The sequence below is a fragment of the Panicum virgatum genome, chromosome 9N (assembly GCF_016808335.1).
Source record: "Panicum virgatum strain AP13 chromosome 9N, P.virgatum_v5, whole genome shotgun sequence".
Classification (NCBI taxonomy): domain Eukaryota; kingdom Viridiplantae; phylum Streptophyta; class Magnoliopsida; order Poales; family Poaceae; genus Panicum; species Panicum virgatum.
Genome location: NC_053153.1, coordinates 16840095 through 16857271, shown reverse-complemented (window position 1 = coordinate 16857271; position 17177 = coordinate 16840095). Strand labels below are relative to the sequence as shown.

General features: G+C 46.9%; 1 long non-coding RNA gene across 1 annotated transcript; it reads right to left on the bottom strand.

The window, feature by feature from the left end:
* Positions 1-7034: 7034 nt before the first annotated feature.
* Positions 7035-11344, bottom strand: LOC120687751. Its single transcript, XR_005680825.1, has 3 exons — positions 7834-11344; positions 7639-7747; positions 7035-7538 (listed from the first exon to the last, which is right to left on the bottom strand). It is a non-coding gene; the product is annotated as an uncharacterized LOC120687751 (long non-coding RNA).
* Positions 11345-17177: the final 5833 nt, after the last annotated feature.

The following is a 17177-nucleotide window of genomic DNA, read 5'->3' as shown; positions in this document are numbered from 1 at the left end:
GGCGCGACACGCTCGGCCGCCGCGACGTGAACTGGCGCGACGTCGTCTGTCGCGGTGTTCACGACTGCCATCAGGAGGGACGGCTCGTCCTCCTCTTCGGCAGTCTGGGCGAGATGCGCCTCATCTCTCTTCTTCTTCCTGCATTCACAGGCCCAATGACCCTTCTTACCACAGTACTTGCACTTGTCTTTCTTGGCGGCTCCACTGACCGGCTCACCGGAGGAGCCACCAGTGCGCGCGCCACCATTGTTTCCGCCGCGTGGAGCTCCAGACTGCTTGCCGCCGCTGCCGCCGGAGCGAGAGCTCTCGCCCGCTAGACGGTGCTTGTAGCGTGCCAACCACTCCTCCTCTGAGAGGAGCAGCTGGCCGTTGGAGTTCGTGGCTGGTGGCGGGTTTCGACTCCGATCGCGCACCTCCGCCGACTTGAGCCTCCCAACGAGCTCTTCCACTGACATGTCGTCGACGTCGAGGAGGGTCTCGATGGAGTGCGCGATTTGGTCGTAGCGAGGAGGAACAGCCTGTAGGATCCTTCTCACCACGGTGCTTTCCTGGGGCGGGTCGCCCAGAATGGTGAGCTCGCTGACGATGCTCGTCAGCCGGTGGGTGAAGTCGTCCACCGACTCGCCGTCGCGGAACTCGAGCGTGTCGAAGTCGCGTGAGAGGGTCGTCGCCTTGGCCTTGCGGATGCGATCAACGCCCACACGTTCCGTCTTGATGGCGTCCCACGCCCGCTTCGCCGTGCCCTTCCGGATGAGAGAGACACGCATCTCCGTCGGTGTTCCACGGAGGATGGCCTCCATCGCCATGCAGTCGTCGTGCCGATCGACCCCGCCGATGCTCACTGCCTCCCAGAGATACCGCGCCTCAAGCATGACCTGCATGAGCACCGCCCACTCGACGTAGTTGGTGCGAGTCAGCATGGGATAGTTCGCTGATCCCACCTCCCGGACGACGCGCTGGACTTGCGGCTCGTCGCCGCCGCGACGCCTGCCGCGGCGAGGGGGTGGCGATGGCGATCGTGGCGTACGGCGATGTGGGGGCGTGCGAGACGCCATCCGGTGGCCCGGCACAGACATCCCGGCGAGTAACCTGGCTCTGATGCCAATTGTTAGCCCGGCAGCTCGGCGATGAGCTCCGGCGAACACTGGATCACGCCGGGGATCACGAGGACACGCGAGAACTGGAGAATGAACACGGTGGTTTTTTTTTGTGCCGCGAATGCTTGCAGCGTTTTCTGTTGTATTGATGCAAATAAGTAGGGAAACAAACTACCTATAACTTGACTGTGACCGCACCCTGATCGGAAGCAAAACGTGCCATCCCACGTTGCCCGTGATCCGGTCTTGGCGGTGACCACGCCACAACGCACGTCCCTCGTCGCAGCGCGGACGTGCGCATGACCCGGGCAGAACTCGACATGATGAGTCCGCCATCTAACTGAATAACAAAAAAAAAATATCTACAGCTAGCTTATCTAACAGTGACTTTCTTGGTTATTGCGCAGCGTTTTAGAGATGAATTTTATTTCTTGGCGTGTTCAGCAACGTCCCCGTTCGTGTAATAGAGTTGCATGAGCTAGCAATTCTAGGGAGTATGTGTGAGCCGGGTGCGGATTATGCTGTCAGTAGCGAATCCAGAAGCAAGTTAAGAGGGGGCTCATCTCCCTTCTTTTCTTATTCCTCCCTATTCTTCTTCATTCTTTGATCTAAAAAATGAAGAAAGGGCTTAGGAGAGTATTCATGGATCTTGAGGAGATAGGAGGGCTTGATCCCCCTAACCCTCCATGTAGATCCGCCCACGCCGGATTTTATTGCTTGTATTATCGCTGATGACTCAGCACTCTCTGCAAGTTGCCATCAAAAAGAAAGCTAAACTAAGCAAAATTCGTATACATCGTCATCACTCAGGTGTTTGTCTGTTTCATCCCCCCTCGAATTTCGACGGCCAAGATAACGGGATCAGTGCTGTGTCTGTTGATTCTCTTTTAGAAGCAACGCCCGTGGGCCGAATGATGCTTGTGTTTTCGTTTCAGTGAGAGATTGAGCCCGATGAAACTTCTGTCTTTGTGGCAAATTCGGCCCTGTTAAACCAAACTGTCGTTCCCAAGCTTTCTTTCATCTGATTTCAAATATAATGTGTTGTTTCCATTTTTTTATTGTTAAACCTCCATAGCTAACTTTTCGTTTTGTAACCTGCTTGTTTCTCAGTTTGTTTGTCAATTTCATGTGCTGAAACACATCTATTTAACAGATTCATTTTCAATGTGTGCAAAAGTAAAATCTGCAGTACGGATGATAGAGATTGAAGGTAGTGGAAAAGAGGTGAAAGGGTCAGTACGTCTAGGGAGTGAGACTGTGAAAATAAGAATGAATCTAAGGACAGAGTAGCTAGTACGGGCATTTTCTGTTCTTGTATCTTTACCGATTAACCAATTTCTCGAGGCTGGGGTTGATCCTAAAGAGATACCACTTCTTCATGAATTTATCTTGAATCGCGACCTTTTAGCTCAACTTTATCCTAGTTTTGCCGAAGGAGCAAACCCCTTTTTCACCTTGAATTGGTCAAAGTATGCAGAATTTCTTAGTTTTCGCGGAGGACTAGATCCAATAACTGGTGGTCTATGGTTGAGCGATATTGCACACCATCATTTAGCTATTTCTATTCTTTTCATGATTGCTGGTCATATGTATAGGACCAACACCATCATTTAGCTATTGCTATTGATTGCTGGTCATATGTATAAGACCAACTGGGGTATTGGTCATGGACTTAAAGATATTTTGGAGGTTCATAAGAGCCCATTTACAGGACAAGGCCATAAGGGTCTCTATGAAATCCTAACAACATCATGGCATACTCAATTATCTCTTAACCTAGCTATGCTGGGCTCTACAACTATTGTTGTAGCTCATCATATGTACTCTATGCCCCTTATCCATACCTAGCTACTGACGGTACACAACTTTCCTTGTTCACACACCACATGTGGATTGGCGGATTTCTAATAGTCGGTGCTGCTGCACATGCAGCCATTTTTATGGTATGAGACTATGATCCAACTATTCGATACAACGATCTATTAGATCGCGTCCTTAGACACCACGATGCAATCATATCCCACCTTAACTGGGTATGTATATTTCTAGGTTTTCACAGTTTTGGCTTGTACATTCATAATGATACCATGAGTGCTTTAGGCCATCCCCAAGATATGTTTTCGGATAACGCCATACAATTACAACCCATCTTTGCTCAATGGATACAAAATATACATGCTGGTGCGTTTGGCGTAACAGCTCCTGGTGCAACAACAAGTACCAGTTCAACGTGGGGAGGCGGCGAGTTAGTAGCTGTAGGCGGCAAAGTCACTTTGTTACCTATGCCATTAGAAACCGCAAATTTTTTATTCCATTATATTCACACATTTATCATCCATATGACTGTATTAATACTTTTGAAAGGTCAAAACTTTATTGTCGGCGCCCCAGACTGCTCCTGGCTTCAGTGACACTAGGAGCGCACAGGACAGATCCCTACATTTGGTCAGATAGTCGGCCTACACTTCGTTGATGGACGTTGCTATGTCCCACCCGTTGAAGCGTTTGGCCTCCGGGATAGTTAGGACCATGGTCCCTCCCTGCCTGGGGGCCTTTCTTGTACATTTTTATCTCGCCTATCACCTGGAGGGAGGACTCCCTGCCCAGCTGGAATGTCGTTGCCAGTTTAGAACCACCCTACCCCAGCAAGCTCTAGTAGTCGTTCTCGAAATCCAATACCGTCGCCGTTGGAAACATTGCCTATATAAGGATGCAAATTAGATTGATAACATAAATTAGAATAGCATTATGCATAAATAATTTGGGAGGAGAAATAAACTAGAGTAATATGACATCGTAATTAATTAGCTGATTAAAAAACACTAGATACATCCTTACCGGATACCTTTTGAACACGAACCATTCTTTCTCTCCATTAGCGAAGGCGGCTATGTAGAGGTCCGCTGTTAGGGCGAGGGCGCACTCGTCGCCATTTCCCTTGAGCCGCATGACGACGTACCCGCAGGGTTCCTGTTGAGATCGTTCAGCTGCTAGCACAGGACGAAGTGGTCGAGTGCTTGTCTCTGGGTCCACTTGAGCAGGCACATGTTCAGTCGATACAGCATGTGGTCGAATTGGTGGCCATCCGTGTCGAAGTCGTGAGTAGGGGTGGAAGAAGCACGCTGCTGAGATGCAAAAAGATATGGTCACGTGACCTTTATGCCCCTCTTCCTCCTCCGCTTCCTCATCCTCGGCTTGCTCTCTTCTCCCTCTTTGTATTCCTCCAACACCTCAACTCTCCTTCAATGGCGGTTTGAATTGGCAGCCAGTATGTGCGCGGTCGGGCTCAAGCAGCTCCATGTTCCCTTGGTAGATCCGATCCACACTTAGCATTGCTTAAATATAGAAGGGATCAAGGGAATAGGCTAGTAACTACTAACAAATATAAACTGTCACGACCCCATACATGCACGAAAGGCAATGCAAGCATCACATGCATGTGTCAACTACTTGACTATGCCATTCATTTTCATGCAAGTTGCAAGCATGTAGGGAATGCATGCATCAACTACTTTCCACCGTGCATGCTGTAGGCGCTTCAACAAACAACGCCGACGACCCATAATGCATGCATCGTAATGTGGCAACGCTGAGATGATCTTGCCTTCCAAAGTAAATAAACACATCGGACATGCATAGTAAGAGCAACTCCAGTCCACCTCCTATTTGGACCCCTACTCCATTTTTAGGAGTTTTGGAGAAATTTCAACTCCCGCAGCTCCCTTGCCAAAGCCGCCGCCGCCGGGCGAGCCCAGGGAGGGGCCAATGCCGTGGCCGCGCCCCTGCACACCGACAATTGCCCGTGTGGCTGCCCCTGCGCGGATGGAGAGCCGAGGTGGAAGCCAGGAAGAAGAAGGAGAGCCCAGCAATAGAGAAGAAATAGGAGCCTGTTCAACTAGTTTGGCTGGAGTTGGTGTCAAATTTTTCTCTCTAAAATTTGCAAGCCAGCACACCACCAAAACGTGATTTAGTGGGCAGCACACTCCACTCTTCAATTTAGGCTGGAACACACCATGAAAACATAAATTTGTATGGAGCACATTCTTCCTAATTAAAATTATATTTTCTAACCGGATAGGAGAGAGGGAACGGTAAAAAGACTAAAGTACCCTTGCTACGGGTCCCACATGTCATCTCCATCTCCATCCTCCCTCCCTCCCCTTCCGCCTCGCCATGGTGGCCTCCCGCGGCCGCCCCGCCCCACGGCCGCCGCCAGCCCCGCGCCCTCCTGCGGCGGCCTGTCGCCGGCCCGCCATCCTCCCTCCCTTCCCTTCCACCTCGCCATGGCGGCCTCCCGCGACTGCCCGCCCCGCCCCTTCCGCCTCCTTGCTGCTGCTCCGCTTCTGCCGGCGCGAGGGTGTGGAGGCCGGCGACGGCGACGGCCAAAGGCGTGGAGGAGACCGGCGGGAGGTTTAGGCCGACCGTGGCACTGCTCAGCGCAGCCAAGACGCTCGACGACGCGGCCGGCGGGAGTGAGGCCGCCGCGGTCGTGCAGGGGAGGGACGTGTCGCCGGAGCCGTCGTACTCGTGCTGGCGTCCGGCGGCGTCGCTCACCACCTCGTGCAGCTGGTCGCCGCATCTTTAGCCCGAGGCCGAGGAGCCTATGCATGTTGGTGCCGCCGTGGCCGCCCTGCACGCCCCTGGCGCTAGCTGCACGGCAGCCGCCTGCTGAGACGACGCGCAGGGCACGGGACCAGCGCCCATGCCCAAGCGGCGGTGCAGGGCGGGGCCTCAGCGGTGCGGGGTGGTGCGGGGCCTCGGCGGAGGCGGCACGAACTGGCGGCGGCGTGAACGGGCGTCGAGGGGCCACGGCGGGGCACGGGCCGGCGACGGGCCGCCGCAGGAGGGCACGGGGCTGGCAGCGGCTGTGGGGTGGGACGGCCGCGGGAGGCCGCCATGGCGAGGCGGAAGGGGAGGGAGGGAGGATGGGAGATGTGCTGCAGAGGGCATAGGCGAAGATAGAAGAAGAGAGGTGAGGAAGACGACGACAAGTAGTAGCTCCCAGCAAAGGGCAAAACAGTCCTATTATCTAACCTCACAGTTGAAAATGAATAGTTTATGAGATGCAATGTGCCGTAGACTAAATGGTGCTTTGGCGGTGTGCGAGAAACAAAATTGAATTTGGCAGTGTGTTCTACATAAAATCATGTTTTCGCAGTGTCCTGTGGACAAATTTCCCAAAATGAAAATATAAACTCATTTTGAGAGCTGCGGCTGGAGATGCTCTAATAGAATACATGACCCACTGACCAATGTGGGCCCCCTCAGCTTGCCTATAGAGAAACGGAAAACAAAATGGGAATATATTTGGTGAAAACCACAACTTTCATGAAAACCCGTGCAAAACACAGTAAAAAAGTCGTCTAAATTCACCAATAAAATCACACATGTAGATGATATGATGATACACAACATTGTAAAATACACTACCGTAGAATGGGTTTGTAGGGGCGGGCGAAAAGACAATTTTAGGGGCGGACGACGTAACCGCCCCTGCTTTTCGCAGCTAAAAATGGCGGTTTGCAAGGGCGGGTGGGGGGCTCACCCGCCCCTGAAAATCGTTTTGTAGGGGCGGGTGACCCCACGACTCACCCCTGTAAATGCTTTTTCAGGGGCGGTTGGGGGGATCACCCGCCCCTGAAAATCGTTTTGTAGGGGCGGGTGACCCCGCCTCCCACCCGCCCCTAGAAATAGTTTTCCCGCCCGCCCAAAATTTTTGAATTCGCATTTTTGTTTACGGGATTTGATTTCACAATTTTGATCTATACGTCTATTATACATCACATCGGCACTATTATACGTCTATTAATGATAACGTCCTAACTTCAAGCTCGTTCGCGATCGAGACATCGAATATGTTAGACATAAGATACTTACACATATAAAATTCATAATAGATGAAAAATAAATATCAATATAGTACATCATCACAATTCAGCTCTTATACATGTTTTTCCATCATTCCCCTAGGGCGCTACATTAGCGTTAACCGTGCCAGAATTTGTGCCACTCACGAAGTGAAAGGTATTTGTCGTTCGTTGTTAAGGCTTGTGTTTCGTCAAAAAATTTGCCTTCAACGTTGACCACTTCGTGCAGAATGAAACAACACAAATCATCGACTACATTTAGAAGTTGTCTCTCGTGGAGCTGGCCTCCGTGTTTCTCCGGGTCAAGTTGCAATTATTGAATACATGATAAAATTTAACAATTTGTAGTTACGGTAATAAACAATGTGCAAACATCTATCCGTAATAAAGAGTAGGCCCTTACGCGTTTGGGATCAGTAGTGTATCTCCCTTTCAGCCTCACATTCTCGCACAGTACCCACAGTACGCGGAACCTGCCGGTTGCTTGTGGCTCGGGATATTTGTGCGAAAAGTCATTTTCTTTGCTATGTTGGCAGGATGAGGAAGTCCTTTTTGAACGTTGAACTTGTATGCCCTGTTTTAAATTAAAAATATGGAAAGTTAATTTATATAGACATATTTCTCTAGAGACACAAGAGACAGATGTGCACATGGAAGATAAGAAATTCACTCACAATTGAATAAGGTCTATGAATTCTTGGTATCTGTCGGTTTTCCGGTTCAAGGAGTCATGTACGACCACTTTTCCGCTTTGGCATTATTTGGAATGCAATCCAGTGACCACTGTAAAACAAAAAAAAAGTTAATGTACGATTTGTAGGCATCGATATCGGAGTAATGGTTAATCAAATAATTGGTATTAGACTTACTAGACGTGGGATGGCACAAATATGGTATCCATGTCTATCCACTGTTCCATCATATGTGTTATGTAGGCCGCAACCCTCTTCATGGTTAGTTCGTGAAATTTTTTGTGTTCAGCATCTTTAGCCTTCTTTGTTTCAAATGGCTTCAGATAGCCATCGTCGTCCTTCATCCATTTTGGCCCAGCGTGCAAAGACTCGCAAATCGCCACGGGATCAAGGTATCGGACCTTGAAATTACAAATAATAGCATCCATTGTTTGCATCATGTAAAATTAATGTATGGCGTTAAATATTTATGCTTATACAATACCATAGAATGTAATACAAAGTCGATGAGGCACTTACATGCACCATAGTCGAACCATTTCGATACCATGTTGTGAGAGGCAGAACTTGTGCTGGATGTCTTCAAAATCAAATGTGATATCATTGATTTGTGGCCCCTTAAGTCCGAATACATCCGGATGGTGCGGAGCACCTAGGGTTCTCAGCCCAAGTCTATATGCCCTCTTGTACCAATTATGCATCATCTTCATGTAAATTGGACAATCACATAGTATCCAAGCTCGGTAGCAAGTCCTTTCCGTACGCAAACTCTAGAGGAGTATCTTCTAAGTATGGAAGGCCATCAACCGCAAGCACCACGTTGTACACCGTGTCCGTGCGGGGCGTAGAAAAGTCCGACCTTCTACTGCCACTAGAAGTTGGTGGTTTTTCCTGTGACTTAGCCTTCTTAGCTTTTTCAACAGACTTCTTGTTTGTGGCGTGCCATCTATTCACAATTTCAGACCCTTCCTTTTCCTTTTGGTAAGACCGCAGAACTCGAGGTAGCACTGGTTTGCTCTGAGAAGCCGAGGTCGTTGGCTGACTTGATGGCTCTCGTGTCACTGGAGCCGCTGCTGATGGCGGTGCCTGAGTTGATGGCTCTCGTGTCACTAAAGCCGCTGGTGATGGCAGAGCCTGAGGTAACGGTTCTTGTTGCTCTGGAGCCGCAGGTGATGGCGGCGCCTGAGGTGGCGGCCCTCGTTGCTCTGGAGCCACAGGTGATGGCGGAGCTTGAGGTGATGGCTCCCTTTGCTCTGGAGCCAGAAGTGATGGCGGAGCCGCAGGTGATGGCTCTCGTTGCTCTAGAGCCGGAGGTGATGGCGGAGCCGCAGGTGACTGCTCTCGTTGGTCTTGAGCCGCAGGTGATGGCTCTTGTTCCTCTGGAGCCGCAGGTGATGGCGGAGCCGCATGTGATTCGTCTCGTGCTTGTGGAGATGGGAGGTCATGTTCTCGTTGTGCTCCTGGAGAGATATGTTCCATAGCAGACATAGTTATCTGACTAACCAGTAAGATATCTCGTTTATGCCACAAAATTGTGATGCTGACACATTCTCCAAGACAATTCTTCCCATCTGCAGTGGGGATGTCTATCTCCGTATCCTCGTAGCTTGATTTCAAGAGTTCCTCCACTTCTACGCATGCATATAGGGCTGGGGTAGGGTTTCCCTCAAATAAATTCCCAGCCGGATGCACTGGGCCTTAGCAACTTCCTTTGTTTTCCAGCTCTGCCGACCGGATAGAGCAACAAACATGGAGTAATACTCATTATGGCATCCACCGGGTATGGTTGTGCTGTGTTCGAGGCGGCACTACTCTGAGCACATGCCAAACTCGCTCGGCCAATTACTGGAGATGCCACTGCCAGCATCTGTTGCTGTCCAACCTCTTGCGACGGATTGAACATAATTAACCCTAGCTGCTGCTGCTCTGCAAGTGCTGCTCTCAACATATCCTTAAACTTGACCTGCATTGCATTCTCTGCTGCTGCCACGATTTCTTCTTTGTAGCAGTCATGGTTCCTGTACCTAGCCTGGTCCTTCTCGAACCCATTCTTGATGCTCAACTTAGAGGACAAGCCTCTAACATGGCCTCCATGCTCTTTGGATCCAATGGCTGTACTGAGCACATCATGTTCCCTTTGGGGTTTGAACTTTCCTTGTTTCTGAATCTCCGCAAGTGCTAACATCTTTTGTGCCACCGTGTCAGTCTCGGGTTGATCAAACTTTGGTTTCCCTTCGACTAGCTTTGGCTTCCTTGCTTGAATCCATTGCCAGCCACGTTTGTCCAAGCTGTCATATGGGTCGGGCTGCTAGACAGCTATTGCCGCCTCTCTTTCACAGCACCACTGGTCGAGCTTTGCTTGGTACCCACCCGGCCCAAGGTGCACTTTATGTATATTGCTCTTTGCTAGGTCACTTTGCTTCTGACTTAGGGCTAGAGCTTGTTCAGTGGTCTTCTGTCGAACAAACTCTTCCCATTGTGCTGGTGTGATGTCCCCGAAATCCGCAAAGGGTGTGAGACCCTTCTTGACATACCGAACATTCAGTTCGCTCTTCCATCTACGAAAAGTTTCATTGAGCATCTTCTTAGCATAATGTTTTACTTTATCTCTAGTTCCTCAGAAAAACAAAAATTTTGCTCAACAATTGCCACATTGTTTCTTTTTCCCCTCAGGAACTAGTGTCCATCTCTCGATTGTTGGATCCACAACCACTTTTGTTCTGATTATAGCCCTGATGGCATTACGAAACTTCTCTACAATCTGGGGGGGATCAATGGGCTCTCCTGCTACGCTAATTGCATTAACAGTGAACTGCCCTTCAGGGTACTGGTTCCTTCCTCGCTGACCTCGTCTCCTTTTGTTTTGGCTGTCAGAGGCTGTAGCGTCCGGACCAGAGCTTTCATTGTCTTCCTCTGTTGGGCTAGGGGGGGGGGCGGCGTCGGTGCTTAGTCCTTCCTATCTAAGCCTCCTGATGTTGTTCCAGTTCGTAATCTAGATCTATCGTCTCCTCTGAACGACTTCCTCTTTGCGGAACAGGGCACGGATCAGCAGGGTCAAGCCATTCATTTCCTTGCCAAGCGCCTGGTCCCTCGACACGGCCCTGATCGTCCCCAGATTGTTCATTGGAGTGCTTGTCGCCATATTGGGTGTTGTCCAACTCCATCTGGGATGCAATTAGCTCGATTTCATCGTCTTGAGGTGCGAGAACATCCCTTCGTGGGGAAGATGACGATGGACGATCCATTACGACTTCTACATTAAAAAACCATCGAAACTAATTTGAATACATAATTAACCACATTAGCCTAGAATTGATATTAGAATAGAATATCACATGGGCACTACAATATGAAGACTTTGAATTAATACATTGTATCAACAATATCACATGGGGAAATAGATAATCGGGAAATCATACACTTTGAATTCACAAAATCATAAAGATTGCAAATTACTAATTTCAATAGAATATGACATGGGAAATATGGAGACACATGCTATTATTCAATGTATTCTAAACCCTAAATTATTCAAATTATTCTAAACCATTAACCCTAAAATAATACAAATTACTCTAATGATTCTAAATCCTAAATTCTTTTGAATAATTACTTACAACTAAATAATTAAGATATAATTTATAAAAAACAGGCTATATTTCACCTTTGTCCTAATTTAAATAAAATCAACTGAATAATCTAAATCCTAAATTCTAAACTATTAACCCTAACAAGGGGCTTACAGCCGGGCCCCACATGCCAGTGGCTGGCGGGCGGCGGGGAGGAGGCGTACGGGGAGGCAGGCGCGCTGGTGGCGGCTGGAGCCGGCGGGGAGGAGGCGTACGTGCGCAGGCGGCGGCGAGGAGGGACGACCGCGAGGGGAGGACCGGAGGTGGCGGCCGGGCGAAGGCGGCCGGATCTGGGGGCGCGGCGGGGACGAGGCGGCCGCAGCGGAGGAGTTGGGCGCCGTGGACTAGGTCGGGCGCGGAGGTTGGCGGCGGGGAGGGCAGCCCGGCGCGGCGGAGAAGGACGACGCGGTGGCGGAGGTTGAGCGCGATAGAGGACGCCACGCGCGGTGGGAAGGGGCCGCTGGGGAGGACGCGCGGGGGAGGTCCGGAGCTGAGACCTCGCGCCGGGAGGACTCAGTGGACGAGGTCGAGCGCGGTGGAGGCGGGCAGGGAGGCCGCGGTCAGTGGAGGTGGGGCGCGGAAGGAGCACGGACGGCGCCGACGATGGGGAAGGAGGAGTGGCGGTGGAAAACTTCGGCAGCCTAACTGCATCTTCTCGCGCGCGCCTAGAATCTAAAAGAATTTCCAAGTCCCCTGGTATATATAGGAGAACCATTTGTAGGGGCGGGCCACGCCTCCACCCGCCCCTACAAATGGTTTTCCAAATTTATTCCAATAATCTTTTAATCCAGAAAATATAGTTAACAATATAAAAAAAGTTGAAATTTTTGCCATATCCGTATTTTTATGTGAGAAACATAGGAAAAATACCAAATTTACATTTGTGTGTATATAACAAGAAATTGTGTTCAACCCCTAACCTCTACTATGTTACCCCTACTGTCTCATACTGCTTAAGATATACTTTCAAACACTCAAAATAATGAATTGTATATTTGCAAATTTTCACTAGATCTAAATGTTATTATATGCTAATGGTAAAAAATTCACTTTTTTTAGTCAGGGTTTGCTAATTTTTTTCGGATTATTTTATGTTTCAAGAAAAATTGGAAAACAATTTGTAAGGGCGGGTGGGTGCTTCACCCGCCCTTAGAAATAAATTTCTAGGGGCGAACCATGGCTAAGCCCGCCCCTACAAATGGTTTTCCAAATTTGTTCCAATAATCTTTTAATCCAGAAAATATAGTTAACAATATCAAAAAATATTGAAATTTTTACCATACCCGTATTTTTAATTGAGACACACTGGAAAAATACCAAATTTACATTTGTGTGCATATAACAAGAAAATGTATTCAAACACTAACCTCTACTATGTTACCCCTACTATCTCATACTACTTAAGATGTACTTTATGTTTTGCACACTTTCATACACTCAAAATAATGAATTGTATATTTGCAAATTTTCACTACATCTACAGGTTATTATATGCTAATGGTGAAAATTTCACTTTTTTAGTCATGGTTTGCTATTTTTTTTGATTAATTTATGTTTCAAGAAAAATTGGAAAATAATTTGTAGGGGGCGGGCGGGTGCTTCACCCGCCCCTAGAAATGGATTTCTAGGGGCGGACCGTGGCTAACGCCGCCCCTAAAAATCGATTTGTAGGGGCGGGTGGCGTCCCCGCCCGCCCTACAAATGGTTTTCCAAATTTGTTCCAATAATCTTGTAATCTAGAAAATATAGTTAACAATATCAAAAAATGTTGAAATTTTTACCATACTTGTATTTTTATTTGAGACACACAGGAAAAATACCAAATTTATATTTTAGTGTATATAACAAGAAAATGTGTTCAAATCCTGACCTCTACCATATTTAATTAGGAAATTTGTTTAAATCAACAATTATAGTAAACAATATCATAAAAAGCTGAATTTTTTTTCCATACGCGTATTTTCATGTGAGTAAGGCGTGAGAAAAAACAAACAGTACCAAACGACACTAGAAGACCAGGAATTGTATCGCATGTTTATAGACATTTGAGAATACATAAATGCATGAGATATTTAAGCAGTAACAATTCTTGATTCGCCATCTTTGTGTGCCCACGGCTTGTCATCTTTTCATATGCCTGCTTCTATAATCTTCATCTTCTGTGGTAGGTCTGTGAAGAGATTCATTTGATCGTACTGATTATATTCTTCCACATCATCGATAACCTTGACTCCTATGATATCTTTTTTCCAGGGACGACAACATGCTTTGTCTTCTTTGCAGGATCAGCTACATAGAGTACTTGTGCTACCTGTGAATCAAGTACCCATGGGTCGTCTTTGTAACCAATATTGTTGAGGTCGACAATTGTGAGCCCATAGCCGTCCACCTCAACACCTTTCGGGTGCTTCACCCAACGACACCGAAAGACGGGGATTTATATATTTGAACCATAGTGCACTTCCTATATATCATCTATGACACCAAAATATGTTGTATTTCAACATGTTCCCTCATCCAAGGCCTCAATACGAACACCACTGTTCTAGGACACGGTCTTCTTGTCCTTGGCAGCAGTATAGAATAGATATCCATTTATGTTGTACCCTTGCCAAGATATGACTTGGTTAGACGGTCCAGCTGCCAATCTTTTGATCGTTTGTTCCTCGATAGTCTCCCCATCTGGTAGATCTAGGTCCTTCAACCATGTAGTAAGTCGACGTTTGTGCTCTCTCATGACCCAATCATCCGAGCGGCCAATACATTGTGCCCGAAGTATGCTCAAGTGTTCTTCGACTAATGGTGTCATTACCGTGAGATGCTGCATGATGCAATAATGTGCTTGTTGCACACCTTTAAAATCTTTGTCGATGAAGATTTTCCTACCGACTGTGCCCACACCTTCCAACCTCCCCGAAAAACATGGAATTGACAAACCAAGGGACACGATATCCATTAGGTAACCTAGGCAAGACTCGATGACTTCCTCAGTATTGTATCCCTCTATCATAGACCCCTCAGGATGAGCACGATTCAATACATACCGGTTGAGGATTGACATGAAATGCTCGTATGTCCACATTTCGTGTAGGTAAAGTGGACCAAGTGCTTCTATCTGATCGACAATGTGAATCATTAGGTGTTCGGTTATATCAAAATAACCCAGAGGGAAACACATCTCTAGCTGCGCCATAGTCTCCGCACTGAATTCTTTAAGATCCTGCAACTCATCTTCGTCGATCACCTTTTGTGAAATCCTATTGAAGAAGTAACACAATCGAGTGATTACCATCTTTACATATACTGACTTGATCGCTCTGATTGTAATCGGGAGGAACACCGTCAGCAGCACATGACAATCATGACAGTTATAGCCATATAGTGACAAATCTTTTATCGAGACTAGTTTTCTTATGTTGGACGTGAAACGACTAGGAACTTGGATCCCTCTTAAGCTCTCGCACATTGTCTTCTTCTCATCACGTGTCAAGTTGTAGCTAGCTTGGGGGGGAGTTTATATCTGCCATTCCCTTTCCCCACAGGGTGAAGATCTTGTCTAATCTTCATGGCTACCAAATCCTGACGCGACTTCAAGGTATCCTTTGTTTTGGTTGATGTCTCTAGGAGGAGCCCTATTGTGTTCCCAAACACATTCTTTTTCAGGTGCATACCATCAATTGCATGGCGAACCTCGAGATCCGCCCAATACTGCATGTACTTATAGAAGATGGATTGTTTCTTGAATGGTGCGCCATCGATAGGTGCCTTATCTCTCTTTCTCTTCTTCCCATCCTCCTTCTTCTTCCCATAAATGACCTGGATGGTCTGAACCATTTTGAAAACATAGTGCCCGTCTCGTTGAACTGGTGCAGAATGGAAATCAGGCATATCGTCAAAATGATTATAGAATTTCTTACTTTGGTACCTATGTCCTTCCACCAAGAAGCGTCTGTACCCAAGGTAAACTACCTTTCGAGAACCTTCAAGGAAAGATGATACTGTGCCATCCACGCACACCGTGCATCCTGTCCTACCTTTGATCTGTCCTAATAGGACAAACTATGCCTAGTAATCATGGATTGTGACAAATATAATAGCTCTTAGATTAAAGGGCTGCCGTGCAAAATCATCAAAGATATCGATACCCTCCTTCCATAAAGTTTTCATTTCTTGCATCAGAGGCTCAAGGAAAATATCTATATAGATGCCAGGATGCTTAGGGCCCTGTATAAGCACGGATAGCAAAAGATACTTTCTCGGCACAACCATGTAGGTAGATTGTACATCGTCAGTATCACTGGCAATGTGCTGTGGGTGCTACTTCGTTCATCAAACGGATTCATTCCATCCCTACTCAACGCAAACCGGACATTTCTCGGATCATTCCCAAATTCCAGATAATATTTGTCATCGAATTCCTTCCACTGCCGAGCATCAGCTGGATGTCGGAGCTTTCCGTCACCATTCTTGCGCTGATCTGAATTCCACCATCGCATCAGCTCAGCATCCTTTGGGTTCGAGAAGAAACGCCTAAGGCGATCGGAAACTGGGAGGTACCACATAACCATATGGAAGGAATTCTACTCTGCTTCCCAGACATGCCTAAAGTAGCGTCGTCTGCCTCAACGGATGGAACTTGATTGTTGTCACCACTGTAACCCACATTGGTTTTGTACCGACTTGCACAACACACAGGGCATTTCTTCAGGTCTTTGAAAGTATCCCCACGATACAAAATACAATGATTTGGACATGCATGGATTCGTTCAACACCCATCGTGAACAGGCTAACAAGCTTCTTGGCTCGGTATGTGTTGGCGGGCACTTTATTTGGCTTTGGAAGTACCAAGCCAAGATACGTAGCAGATCGTTGAAACTACCATCTGACCAACTATGCTTAGCCTTCAGAGTCAACAGCTCTAAGATGAAACGAAGGACGGTCCAGTGTTTCGGGCATCCCTTGGATCGCTCATATATATTTTCTTCTGCTGATTTTCTCACATTCTCGAAGTTTGGCAACCCTTGGCACTAGCAGCCAATACCTCTACTTTGGTGTGGCGCAGCAACTGGCTCAGAAAATCTCCGTCATTAAGTTCATCTTCACTACTATCACTATCGATGAACCTGTCATTGACATCATCACTATGGAATCCACCCGCTCCATCATGAACACTGACACCATCGTCATCTCTGTCAAGATCATAATAAGCATCAAAAATTCTGACAAAATCATCACCTTGTATGATTTCATCCAATGGGTTATTCGTCGAAGGGGGAACATCCACCTTGCCATGTTTCTTCCAAATCGTGTAGTCTTTAACAAAACCACTCACTATCACATGCGATCTGATTGTAGTTGGCTCGCTAAATACTTTCAAATTCCCACAAACTCTGCACGGGCAATATATCAACACTGTGTTCTTCTTTCTTGCGTGGTTCTCTGCGATTTTAATGAATTTATCTAGCTCTCCATGGAAATATGCGTCCATCCCGTTTGCATTGTACATCCAAGCCCTATTCATCTATAAAAAATTAAAAATAAATAAATAATGGATTAAAACATTCATAAATTCCTGTCTTCAGTGAAAACTATAAATGACAATACAAAAGCACTTAAAAGAAATTTACATATATAGTACTAAATGAGAAAATTAAAACCAAATATCATGCATAAATTAAAACATATTATCGCGTACCACTACATCCTAAAAGAAATTCATGCATGTGTGTAAAAAAATGAAAAAAAAACTAATTTTCTCCCTCCTCCATAGATCTAGTAAATAGTTTCCTTAGATATGAGGGTAAAACATATAGATCTAGTCCAAATGCTTACATAATATTGTTCTCCTACTAAAATAGCACAACTTCATCCAAAAATTTGATGCAAATAGT